At 36.6% G+C, this 12343-nt stretch overlaps 1 protein-coding gene and 2 long non-coding RNA genes across 4 annotated transcripts in view; 1 reads left to right on the top strand and 2 right to left on the bottom strand.

The window, feature by feature from the left end:
* The window catches only part of LOC309495921, a 385613-nt gene that overhangs the window by 33493 nt on the left and 339777 nt on the right, over positions 1–12343 (bottom strand). The window lies entirely within an intron of this gene.
* sgcz (sarcoglycan zeta) overlaps positions 1–12343 on the top strand; it is a 328983-nt gene that overhangs the window by 73928 nt on the left and 242712 nt on the right. The window lies entirely within an intron of this gene.
* LOC309495927 overlaps positions 1–12343 on the bottom strand; it is a 202155-nt gene that overhangs the window by 29217 nt on the left and 160595 nt on the right. The window lies entirely within an intron of this gene.

Genomic DNA, 12343 nt, shown 5'->3' with positions numbered 1-12343 from the left:
TTCTGTTTCTCTTAATTAGCATATTTGATTCAAACAGTCCTTCTGACAGCATGGCAGAGGCAAAGAACTATACAAAACTGCCAAGAGGCTTTTTCATACAACAGCTGAGAGTAGCCAATAGTGTGGAAACAGGGGACAGAAAACTGGAGATTTCGCTGAACTGGACTCAAGAGAATAAGTAAAATGCCTGCAACAAAGTCATGTATGTTAAGTTTTTCATATATTACAAAAAATGGCACTCCCTCACCCCTCACCCCTCCAACTCAGCCTATAATATTGACAAGATGACTAAAATGGAACTACTAAAACAGAGGAAAACTCTGGCTATTCAAATTCCTCCTGATAAATCTTTGAAGGAACTGGGTGTATCGATTGCTCACTAAAGAAGAGAGAGGTTTTATGATTTTATCTTACATTCTTGGCGTCCCCTTCGGCAGAGCTATCTATCAGTTTCCTTTTGAATCCTTCGTGGGTATATTCCTGTCTTCCAATGCGCTTTTAACTAGCAAAGTTTTGGAACAAGAGCATGGCCTGGTCTGACTTTAACTGCACAGAAGCCTTGAAACATTTACTAACATTTCATTAATCTTTGTGTGACTCTGACTGTCTTACCGAAGGAAGCTTTTTTGTCCTTCATAATGCATATTTTACCTATTTTAACAATGAATGAATAGATCGTTGCTGTTGGGCGGAAACCTCTTATCTCTGTTTTTTTCATAAATCTTTACTATTGGTCACCCTTTAAGTCTGTCTGTAGGTTTTGCAAATATGTAATAATTGAAAAATATTACTAAGAGCTTGTGACTTACTCTATTGGATCATCAAATTGTCGGTTAAACCTCATAACTCCACCCATCTCAATCTTGAATGAAGTGCCGCACACGTTTTGGACTGTCTCTGCTTGTTTGGAAAGCAAGGCTAAGTTGTTTGAATAAGTACATCATTTTCTTTACTTAAGAAACACTAAGTTGTCGCTGTCTGGTGGAAAACCTTGAATCTCCAAAAATGCAACTTTTCAGGAAATGGAAAAAACACTGAATTTTTTATATGTGGTCATACACTTGCATGTGTCATTATATGATTAATATTTAACCAAAATCATGCTCAAATGGACTTGTGCAGTTGATCAGAGAATTTCGTACATATATGTTTTATCCGTCATTAGAACGGACGTATCTATCTATCTATCTATCTATCTATCTATCTATCTATCTATCTATCTATCTATCTATCTATCTATCTATCTATCTATCTATCTATCTATCTATCTATCTATCTATCTATCTATCTATACACATATCTGCTTGTCTGTCTGTCTTACAGATTAATTAATTGTAATAAAATAAAAAATCCACAATTTATAAGGACTAAATTAAATATTTTATCTAATAGAATATTTAAATTGAGAGATTTAATTTAACAATCACTTGATCAAACATGAAAAGGCACCCCTTTTGTAGAATAACCACTATAGTCTGTTAGAAAGTGAAGAAAGAGGAAGTCTTGCTCTAATGTGTCTGTCCTGAGTTTTATAGAGAGTGAAACCCCCAATGTTACAAACCATTCGACTACGCCAACACTTTTCCTTCACCTGCTATTCCCCCTTTTCTGAGTCTGCTGCCTTCTCGGTTAACAGTGGTCCCGCGGTAATGTCGAGCATCAGCAGAATCTCTTAAAGAGGGTGAAATGAAGACGAGAGGGCCTCTGTTGACTTCAGCAAGATCGGCCAATTAGAGTAGGGCCATGTGCTGAGAGCAGTCATGTGTGTGTGCACCTGGCCAAATCTGAACATGGCAGGGATCTCAAGTTGCACTGACCTGGACTTTTGTGGTTAATAGTATGATAGAGCATGAAATGACTACAGTATTTTCTCCGTTGAGGTGTTAAGATGGCTTATTTTACTATTCCATTGATCCTTGACACCTGCATTATTTCATTTTAAATGGTCTTATAAGTAGTCACAGTTTAGTGCTGAATAAACATTTCATTTGAAATGCCAAATGAACAAATATACTAGATAAAATAAACTAGAATAAATACTTTGCAAGCATAGGACGGAATACTGACATTAAAATGGTCCAAACAAAGTCACTTTCACCTTTGAGGACTGACTACTACATACAGAATTTAGTGTGCCTCCCATGTGGAGTGTTACGCAAACTCATAGGAGAATAGCGTGTTGGTCCTTCACAGTCGCATACTGCTAAACGAGCCATTGAAAAGAGTTTTTCATCCCAAAAGAGATGCAGGTGAAAGCATTTTGTGATACAAATTTAGAGTTTGAGGCTGAAAGTCTAGAAGCTGGTTTGAAAGAGATGTCATTAATTTCTTTCATTTTCTGTAGGATCAGCGTAAGGTGAGCTCCAGCTGTTTACACAGCACTCCAAAACACAAACAATATGAAACAAATATATGGTCAGTACACAAATTCTATATTAATGCGGCAAGTTGCTTGGCAACCATCACACTTTCAGCCTAATGAATATTATTTTCTGGCATTAATATAGAGACTTTATATAATATTACAGATATTTTAGAACATACTGTCAGGGATCAGCCAGGCTCCACCACAATACAATCACTGAGATCACTATCACCTGAGTATTAATCACAAACACCTATGAGCACACACTTCACTCTGGCACTTTGTTTGGTCTCGTAAATGATTAAAGACTTCGTATGGATCTTCGCTTACCTTCCACACTTCCTGAGTGTATCTACTCGTCCAGTGTTTCCCAGTTTGTCGTCATCTTCTTATTCTTCGTTGTGCCTGCAAATACTCACCTCTCTTCCAACACCGGTGTGTGTTTCATCATCATCGCCCTCATCTACCACCATAACAGAAAGACAGTCAGTATCTCCGGTTCTTCATCCTTCATAGACATTGATCCGCTACAGTTCCCGCTACTGCTATTCACTTAACATTTCATAAATCTGTTTCTCATATCAACCATCTCATTTTAGAGTGTCTGTTTCGTTACACATACACATTTTGCTTTTGTCATCTATGCATACTGTAGTAAGAGATGACACTACTTTTCTTATTACTCAATGACTTGCTGTTCACTTCATATGTGCTACAGGTCAAGAAGCAGGTTCACTGAATCCATAAGCAACTCCAACAACCTGCTGAACTTCTGCTAGACCCTTCAATAATGTTATTTTACTCTCTGCTGCCTTTGTGCAATTCAGTTCGAATTTTTAGGGAATAATTCAACCTAAAATGAACATTCTATCATTTATTCAGTCTCATGGTGTTCCAAATCCTATATGACTGCTCGGTCGCAGTGATTTTGCCAAGTAAGACATGTTTCTGGATCAGCATCTATGTGGACAAACTTTTTATAAATTTTAATTGTCCATATTTGACCCAAACATGGGTTGAGACAACCCAACCAGGGTATCAAGCTCCAAAATGTAACATAAAAGAGGTTAATAAAACTTGTGTGCTTATTCCAAGTCTAATAGATGAAGAGTCACTTTTATCATTCAGACTTATGTTTTAAATGTAGATTAAGATTCTGTTTTTGCCTATTTACTTATTTAATACCCAGTTGTATTAAATGTATGGCATATGGGATAGCCTTGTTAGGTTTGTGAAGCTAAATTTGGGAGACGTTTGTTTACTTGCTGTTCTTTACAGTCGGAGGCCTATACGTCTGCTGCTTGATTTGTATTTTCTTTCTTTTTAGGGTTTAGATTCCTGTAAACATGCCTGCTCCGTTAGATCAGGTTCTGTAAATTCAACAGGAATAAGGCACTTTGGATTAAATATGAGGCTTGTTTATGGTGAAGTCCAGGAGGGTGAGGGATTATTTTAATCCTAAAACACACTTTATCATCAGAGGCTCATTCAATTACTGCTCAACAACCTTTGTTTAATACAGTCAGCAGGACAAATAAGATGCTGACTAATTCTTAATGCAAATGTTGATTAGAGCTGCACAATTAATCGAAAAAATATGGCTGCTGTGATCAACTAATCAGCAAAAGAGAAGATTACACCATTCCATTTAGTCAAAATGTTCTATTTATAACATGTTTTATCGCAGTGATAACCACTGAATTAGACCATTATGACCAATCACAAATGGCAATTCAGAACCAGTTAAGCAGACCAACATATGCATGTTTTATATTTTGCATTAGATAATGCGCATATAGCTTGGCATAGTCAAGCATATTTACTTTATTTTAATAATAATATTTTTTTGGGGATGTATTATTTTTTATGTTTTTAGAGTATATTGCATTTGAACTAATTATTTTTTTTATGTTAAAATATGCACACATTCACTCTTAATCGCATGCCTACTATGCTGAAAATGGCTCCTTTAATGTCTGCATGAAATGGAAATTGCGATAGTCTTTTCTTCCCTATTGTGATGTATATTCGAGTGAAACGGCTTCTGGAATGAGAAAAAATGTAGGGCGGATTTCATTTCGTACTTTGGGAATTGATTTGATCGCAGGAACTTGGGCATTTCTAACTAAATGGAGGCAGATCTGAATGCCAGTTTGCAGTCAGTTGTTGAGGATTTTTGTAAATGTAAATGCACAGTTCTGTTTTTTTGATGGGATGGGATCATTCTAATTCTAATTGTTCCATCGCTCACTTTCACTGTATAATTTATTCACATTTTGATAACAGTTTTTATGCTGCTAAGAGGGTCACCATGAAGATGACTGTTTTGACACTGTATTTATTTACAGATGTATAAAAAGGGGAATAAATTAATTCCTGATCATTTCTCAGGTTGTTTTGCATGTGTAGTCTACATAAAGTACATATAATGCTCTTGCCCATCACATATTAAATGGTTCACATATTAGAGTTCAATCATGCTTTTGTACATTTTCAACTTTCTTTAGAGAGTGTTGCAGTTTGAGCATGAAAAGAAGTCTGCAAAGTAGAACAAAGTCCACTCCAAAGTGAGTTATTCTCTATAATCACTAAGCACTTTTTCTGAACTGCCTGAAACGCCTCAATTGTAGCCTTAAGTTTTCATCTGGGAATGTCACATTTTTCCTCATTTAAATAGTTGGGCCTGGTTGAGTTGCGTTAGTAGTGTGTTGAAACTTGCAGTTATGGTAAGGGGTGTGACATTTCCCAAACACGCTCAAAGCGGTTGACCAATCACAACACACAGGTCCAGTCGACCAATCAGAGAAAATTTTGCTTTTCGGAAGGAGGGGCTTCATGGGGACAGAATGAATGAATGAATGAATGAATTACTGATGACTGGGAAGAGAGGTGCTGCAATAATGTAAAATATGTGAAAATGAATGTGTTTTTTGAACATTCAAGCATGAAATCCTATTCTAGTAGACCCTAAAAACAAAAACAAAACTTTGAAAAAGGGCATACCAGGTCCTCTTTAACATGAAAAACGGTGAATACTCACAGGTGGAGGTTGAACCAACTCAGGGTAAGACTAGATGTGCTTCCTCCTTAAAAACACATTTAAATAGAATGTCATGAAATAGTTTCAAGTTACGTGTCACCTAGCAACAACCTACACACCCCAGCATAAACGCTACTGATTTATAATTTGTTATTAAAGCTGCTATTGTTCACAAACCACTATAATTTGAGCATAAAAGCAAGCATACCGTATCATAATTTGAATAAGAAATAATAATTCCCTTACCTAATGCAGAAAAAAAAAAACATTTATTCAAATTCTAAATGGATTAGAATAATAATAATAATAGATTTTATTTATAACTCACTTTTCATTCCGAAGAATCTCAAAGTGCTACACAGGAGAACGACAGTAACTATTTATAATATAATATATAATTATATATTGCCTAGAAAGAGTGCTCCCTTCACAATTACTAAAAAGCTGTCACTCATCTCAATTCATCGCGATCTCACAAAGTTCCACTATATTCAATGAAACTGACTGCACAATTAATATCTTATTTATTCTATAATGTCTACAGTTTGTTTGTTATAAGTTAACTTATGAAGAGATGATTTGCGAGCGTTGGACTCCGCATTGTAAAAAAGCGCAGGCGGTTTGAGTGGAGAGCGGATTCTAACTTAAACACGTCTCATTGGCCATTGCGTTCAATAAATCAACAGATTTGTTTGTGATTGGCTACATTGCTCAACGCTGCAAAACACGTTGTAAATAGAAACCTTTGATGCTCTCAAGAGCGCAAACACTAAATCTGTTTCGCCAAAATGCTATTGTTACTGAGAAAACTGATTCTAGACCAGCATTTATGGACAGCTTTTCCCTCTAAAAGCAATCAGAAGCAGTAGTTAGTGGTTTGAGAAAAAAAAAATCCATGCTAGTCTCAAACCCATGTCCAGGGGAAGGCTAAGCCCAGCTCTGCCTATATGCAAATACATTAGCAAAGAAAATTTAGTTTTTTTTTCATAACTATGCAGCTCTACTGCAGATCACCTGCCAGGCAGTAATTATACTAGCAGAGATTGAAAGAGGTGTAAAGAGTACCTGAAAACCATACTTGAGAAAAAGTACAGATACCTTACAGCAAAAATGACAAAAGCCACCAACTCCACTGCAATTTGAGTAAAAGTCTTAGAGTAGCCTATCTGATTTTCACAGTACTTAGGTATCAGTACTCATACTGAATGTAGGCTTAAAGGAGCTGTGTGTAAGAAATGTATTTCAATTAATCATAAAATGGCCCTGATATGTCACTAGACATTAAGAAATGTTCATTTCAAATACGTATATCACTGACAACAGTAGTCCGGCCAGGATATTGTCATTTAAAAAGTGAAGTTGCAGCCCTCAACTGATGTTGATGTTGTCATCTTGTGTTTTGGCCTGAAGCGCCACTCTCCACCTATCTACCAATCACGAAGTCAGTAGTGTTTCGGCATCGGGGTTGCCAGCTCTGCTCTAGTTACCACAGTTACGTAGCAGCCTACGTTCCTGCTGGATCCTGCAGCCTATCTGGCAACCTCGAGTCAGGGGGGAGGGGGAGGGGATACACCGCTCTACAGTAATTTGAAAGTGATCGCAGTACCAGTTTTGGTCACAATCTTACATACGGCTCCTTTAAAGATGCACTAGTCCTCAACACCTAAGAGACATGCCAGTGAAAAACAAGAAAAAGGTGACTTGTTAGGAGAGTAAGGGCAAAACGCACAATATATAGTACCTTCAACGCCCTGTAGATGTCGATATCGCTTCTTTAAAGCAGAAATAAACTGCTGCAGAAAAAGTTAGGTGCCATGCAAAATGTAACAAGTAATTGCATTACTCATCACAAATGTGTTGGAGTAAAGAGTTCATATACTTAATAAAATAAAAGTTGATAATATCTTAAAAAACTCAGTAAAACTTCAAAGTAGCTGAAAACATACTAAAGTACATTAACTAATTACCTTTACTCAAATACTTTACACCACTGGAGATTGAAACCAAGAGCTAGTCTCTGCATGCTTCTGTTGTGTGCATTCGGCCTCTTGACCCTGCTGTCTGGATCAGCTGTTTTTAAATGACTGTATGAGCCATGCACATCGATAGGAACGATTATGGTGCGTCGGCTCCATGCATCAACTCCGCTGCTCTCCCACCCTCCAGCCTTCCTGCAAATCAGCTTCTGGGATAATTCAATATGCTTCATACAACATTAGCTTTTACTCAGGCCCAGTCGTCTCATTCTTTTATGTCGCCTCTCTCCATCTCTATCTATCTACCTCTCTCTCCGTCTGTGTAATTCTATCTCTGTCCAGCTCTCTTGCTCTCCCGGGCTTGAGTTGTTTGTTAGTGCTGTGTTGGTGTATGTAATGGAGCTTAATTGGTGTCTGTAGAGAGAGGGAGAGACCAGCAGCTGCCCATATTGTTTCCTCGGAGGAGCTATGAATAGGCCTGCCATGGTACAGGATGCACTGACTGGATCTGGCTTTTATCGCGTGGGTGTATGTGTTACCGCAAGACATGGGATGGGCAACACCTCTAAGGCTCAAGGCTGGCATATGATGTAATGCATTCTGGTTTTTGCATGTAAGTGAGAAATAAGGAGAGTTGGTGTATATTATTAACTGTTTTATGGCATACTGCTTTTGGTGTGGACCAGAGTCTGTTTCACAGTGGTATTTTTGATTAATGTACCAATATTCAAGTACATTTACTTGCTTAAATGATTAATGTACCCAAATTTAAGAGTGAATAGAAAGGTGAGTGTAAATTAACTCTCTTTAGCACTAAGTGATCGGCCCAAGTGTGAAGACATTTCGGGCCCTATCATACACCCAACGCAGTGCGGCCCCTGGCGCAAGTGTTTTTTTGCTAGTTTCAGCCTGACGTACTGTAGTTATCATTTTCACGTCCTGCGCCACGTTGTTTAAATAGCAAATGCATTTGCACCTATTTGTGCGCCCATGGGCGTGCTGGTCTGAAAATGAGGTGTGTTCAGGCACATTGTTGCATGGCGCGTTGACTGTTTTTCTGAACCATTTTTAATTTACTTAATTACTTTAAACTTATGGTCTCAAGGTGATTATGGTGTGTGTGTGTGTGTGTGTGTGTGTGTGTGTGTGTGTGTGTGTGTGTGTGTGTGTGTGTGTGTGTGTGTGTGTGAAATGACATGTGTCCTAGCACAACAGGTATAGTTAAACACATTCACTACTGTACTTGTGTTCTACTAACCAGTTTAATAGTTTAACTTAATTCTTAACAATGTATCTATTAGTGTGATTTTAATTATTTTATACTCTTTTACTATTTATTGACATTTTGAATTAGCTTTTATTTTTTTTCAGTTCTTTTTTAATGTTAATAAGTTTAATATTTAACATTAGTGATTAATTCTATTAAGCTTTCATATATATATATATATATATATATATATATATATTTTTTTTTTTTTTTTTTTTTTAGAACTAAAACTTTTTTCAGTAAGTAGCCAAGGCAAAATTTCAATTTTTGTTTTAGTTAACAATAACAACACTGATCTATGATTATTATAATTATTATAATTATTATTATCATTATTTGAAAACTATGTGTTTGAGCGTGCGTTTGTAATAAATCATGACTTTTTAGTTTTATATATATGCCACTTGGTTTGATATTTATTTTATAAGTCTGTCTAAATTGTTCACATACTTTTTTGGGCCTCTGTATTTTTTGTCTGGCTTGTGTTATGTCACACAGCATTTATGCTTTCAGTGTGGACAGTCAAATTACTAGTCGTAATTTGTCACACAGTGTAGCAGCAACTTCCCAAAAGACTTTTAACACCTAGCACTTGTCAAAGATACAAACAAAATACAAGGGCAAATCACCCCATACCTCTCCGCCTCCCCCTCCTGTACAGACAAGGTTGTATTTTACTGCACAGCTCAATGGCGGCAATGTAATCTCCTCACGCTTTGAGTGTCGCCCAGTCCTTCACCCTTCAACACCCAGTAAAATCCCTCTCCACTGATATGGCATGGCTTTGGGACCTCTCCAATATCCAATATACAAAGTTTACATCCTCCTTTTCTTATTTATAAATAATGAATCCTTGTGACACAGAGCAATGTTGTGACACAGAGCAATGTTAAATATTCATAAGTGGTTAAATATTTGCGTGGTATTTCTCTTGGTTGCATTGGTGACATGGGTTCATTTGTGAGACTCAAGCTGTCGGTGGCTCGGTGAGATTACACCGGGGCGTGATACATCAAGACATGTATGGACACTGATGGTATTTAAAAGATTTCCCTGCAAAATGCTCTTTTAAATGTCTGCCACAAATAGACATGGATGCCATATTGCTGTGTCTCATGGAAAGACAAAGGTCAAATACTCTGTACATAGACACCGCGAGGGACATCTCTTGAGGGAGATGTGACATGAGAACCTTTTGCTCTTTACAATGTGTGATTAAGGTTTTTTGGGGTTTTTTTTTTTTCATGAAAGGGCTACTAACAGAACACAAACCTGCAATAATAATAATAGTAAAAAAAAATATAGGATTAGTTCCGCCGAGAACAAAAATTGTCATAATTTACTCACCCTCATGTTGTTCCAAACCTGTATGACTTTCTTTTTTGTGAATACGAAACGCTGTGAACACAACACTAAAAACAGTAACATAAACAGTAAAACAGTAATATTGTGAAACACTATTAAAAATGTAAATCCTACTGATGAAATGTTCTATTCATCAATAGGGTGAATAGAAAAAAATGGTCACACTTTAGATTAGGATCCAATTCTCACTATTAACTAACTATTAATGACATATGCCTCAAACTCCTAATTACTGCTTATTAATAGTTTGTAAGGAATTTAATTTTAGGTATTGGGTAGGAATTCGATTAAGGGAGGTAGAATATGGTCATGCAGAATAAGGCATTGATAAGTACTAATAAACAGCCAAGTAATCTATCTTTGCAACTACTTAATAGTAAGAATTGGACCTTAAAGTAAAGTGTAAAAAACAAAAACAAAAACAAAAAAAAAACATTTACATGTGTGTTTGGACCCTAATGTTCTTTCAGATATCTTCTTGTTTTGTTTTGCGGAAGTAGAGAAAAATGTATAAAGATTGGGAATGAGGGTGAGTAAATAATGACAGAACTGTCCCTTTAATCTGAGCATTCACTGACATTCCACATATTAAGAAGGATATTGCAGGTCACTATATCTTCCTTCAACCCCAAACACTCCATGAGCTTGATACCCAGTGAGACTCTCTTCACTTCTGCCAGCCTTAAAGAGTTAAAAAAATAGGGGGGAAAACATGTCTGATCCTGATTTGTTGGGCCAGTGATGTGCAAACACCATGAAGATATTGTCAGAAAGCCCAGTAAACCAAGCTATATGGAGGGTTGTGGAGAAAGGGGGATAAGAGTTGTTTTGTGGAAGCTTGGAGCCAATTATGAGCCAAAGACTGTGACTCCCCTGAGAGTACTCCAGGCTTGACAAGGAAAGAACAACAATTATTCCCTGTCTCACTGTTCATAGCGGCTGTTTAGAGGCACACTGCTGCTGCTTGGACTAGCCTTCCAGTGCTGAAATCTTTGAAATATGCTTAGACATTTGTATGTTTGTGTAGCTTTTGCAAGGCATGTGGCAGATACTTCATTTATCCAAAGCAACTTATATGTGCATCGGATGCATGACAATACTTTACCAGTTGAGCTATAGAAACATATTCCTCTTGATACAAATCCAAAGTGACCTTGCTCTGTCTGATAAAAGAAGTTTAACACAATTTTACAGACAGGTTGTTACTAAATGCAAAGCATGTTTGAAACCTTCATAACATGGATGATTTGGCTGAGTATTGTAACAGCTCAATGCACACAGCAAGAGAGAGAGAGCAAGAGAGGTTGTATTATGGCTGCTTGCAGGTGACATTGCATAAAATCTTTTGATATAAAGGCCTGTTTGAACCAGCAAAACTGAAAATACTCATTTGCGTATTTTAATGCGAAATACAAAATATTGAGTGCCGCAGAGATTACATATTTGTGTAGGCCATCCCAGAAGTTACACCGTAAAAAGTTTAACTATTATTTACTCCATTTTTTTGGTGAAACATTTTTACACTCAAAAAAATTTTGTACATTTTAAAGCTGTGAAATCAATGAAATATACTGTATGAATTGAGTAAATGCAAGTAAAAAAATTAAGTAAATCTGAGTAACTGCATCTGGTACATTAACAAATAAAATTGAGTAGAAATAATTTAACATTTAAAAAACAATATTTATGAGTAATATTAACAGTTTTTATTTATGAGTAATATTAACTTTTTTTATTTCCTCTAAACCTTTGTAAAATAGTATTCCATACAACCACCAGTATACATGACATTGGCCTTTATTGTCGATGAGTACAGCAATACAGCACATTTTACACTGTTTTTAACATTTAAACTCATTTAACAAACATTTTAGAAGTAAAAATGAAACATTTAAACATTCAGGTAGCCTAATTCAAGTCTAATCAACCAGTCTGTTATCCAATATCCACCGGATCAGCGCTGGTTCTCGTGCCGGAGACGGACTCGCGCTCTGCGGGTGAACTTCGAACTTAAGACCGCCGTCCTGCATTTCACTCATAGCCGAAAGACACTGCGAGCGACTGACTCCATAACCTGCCAATAAACAAACAGTGCACAGTTCTGAGGACATTTTATCATCCAAATTAATTATATTCATTATCATTAGGAATAAAGTCGTGTGTCGTGTGCAAGGCGTTTCAATCACGCGAAAAGACAGGCGCGACTCGCGTTTAGGTGTCGAATTACGCCTCTGTATGTTGTTTTGCATTAAATAAAATGATTTAAAGCACAGTAATGATTTTAGAGATACATTAAAACATATACAAACCTGAATTTCACAGAGGAAATT

Source organism: Leuciscus leuciscus, assembly GCF_965113295.1.
Source record: "Leuciscus leuciscus genome assembly, chromosome: 3".
Taxonomy (NCBI): Eukaryota; Metazoa; Chordata; class Actinopteri; order Cypriniformes; family Leuciscidae; genus Leuciscus; species Leuciscus leuciscus.
This window is presented reverse-complemented; position numbering and strand designations above follow the sequence as displayed.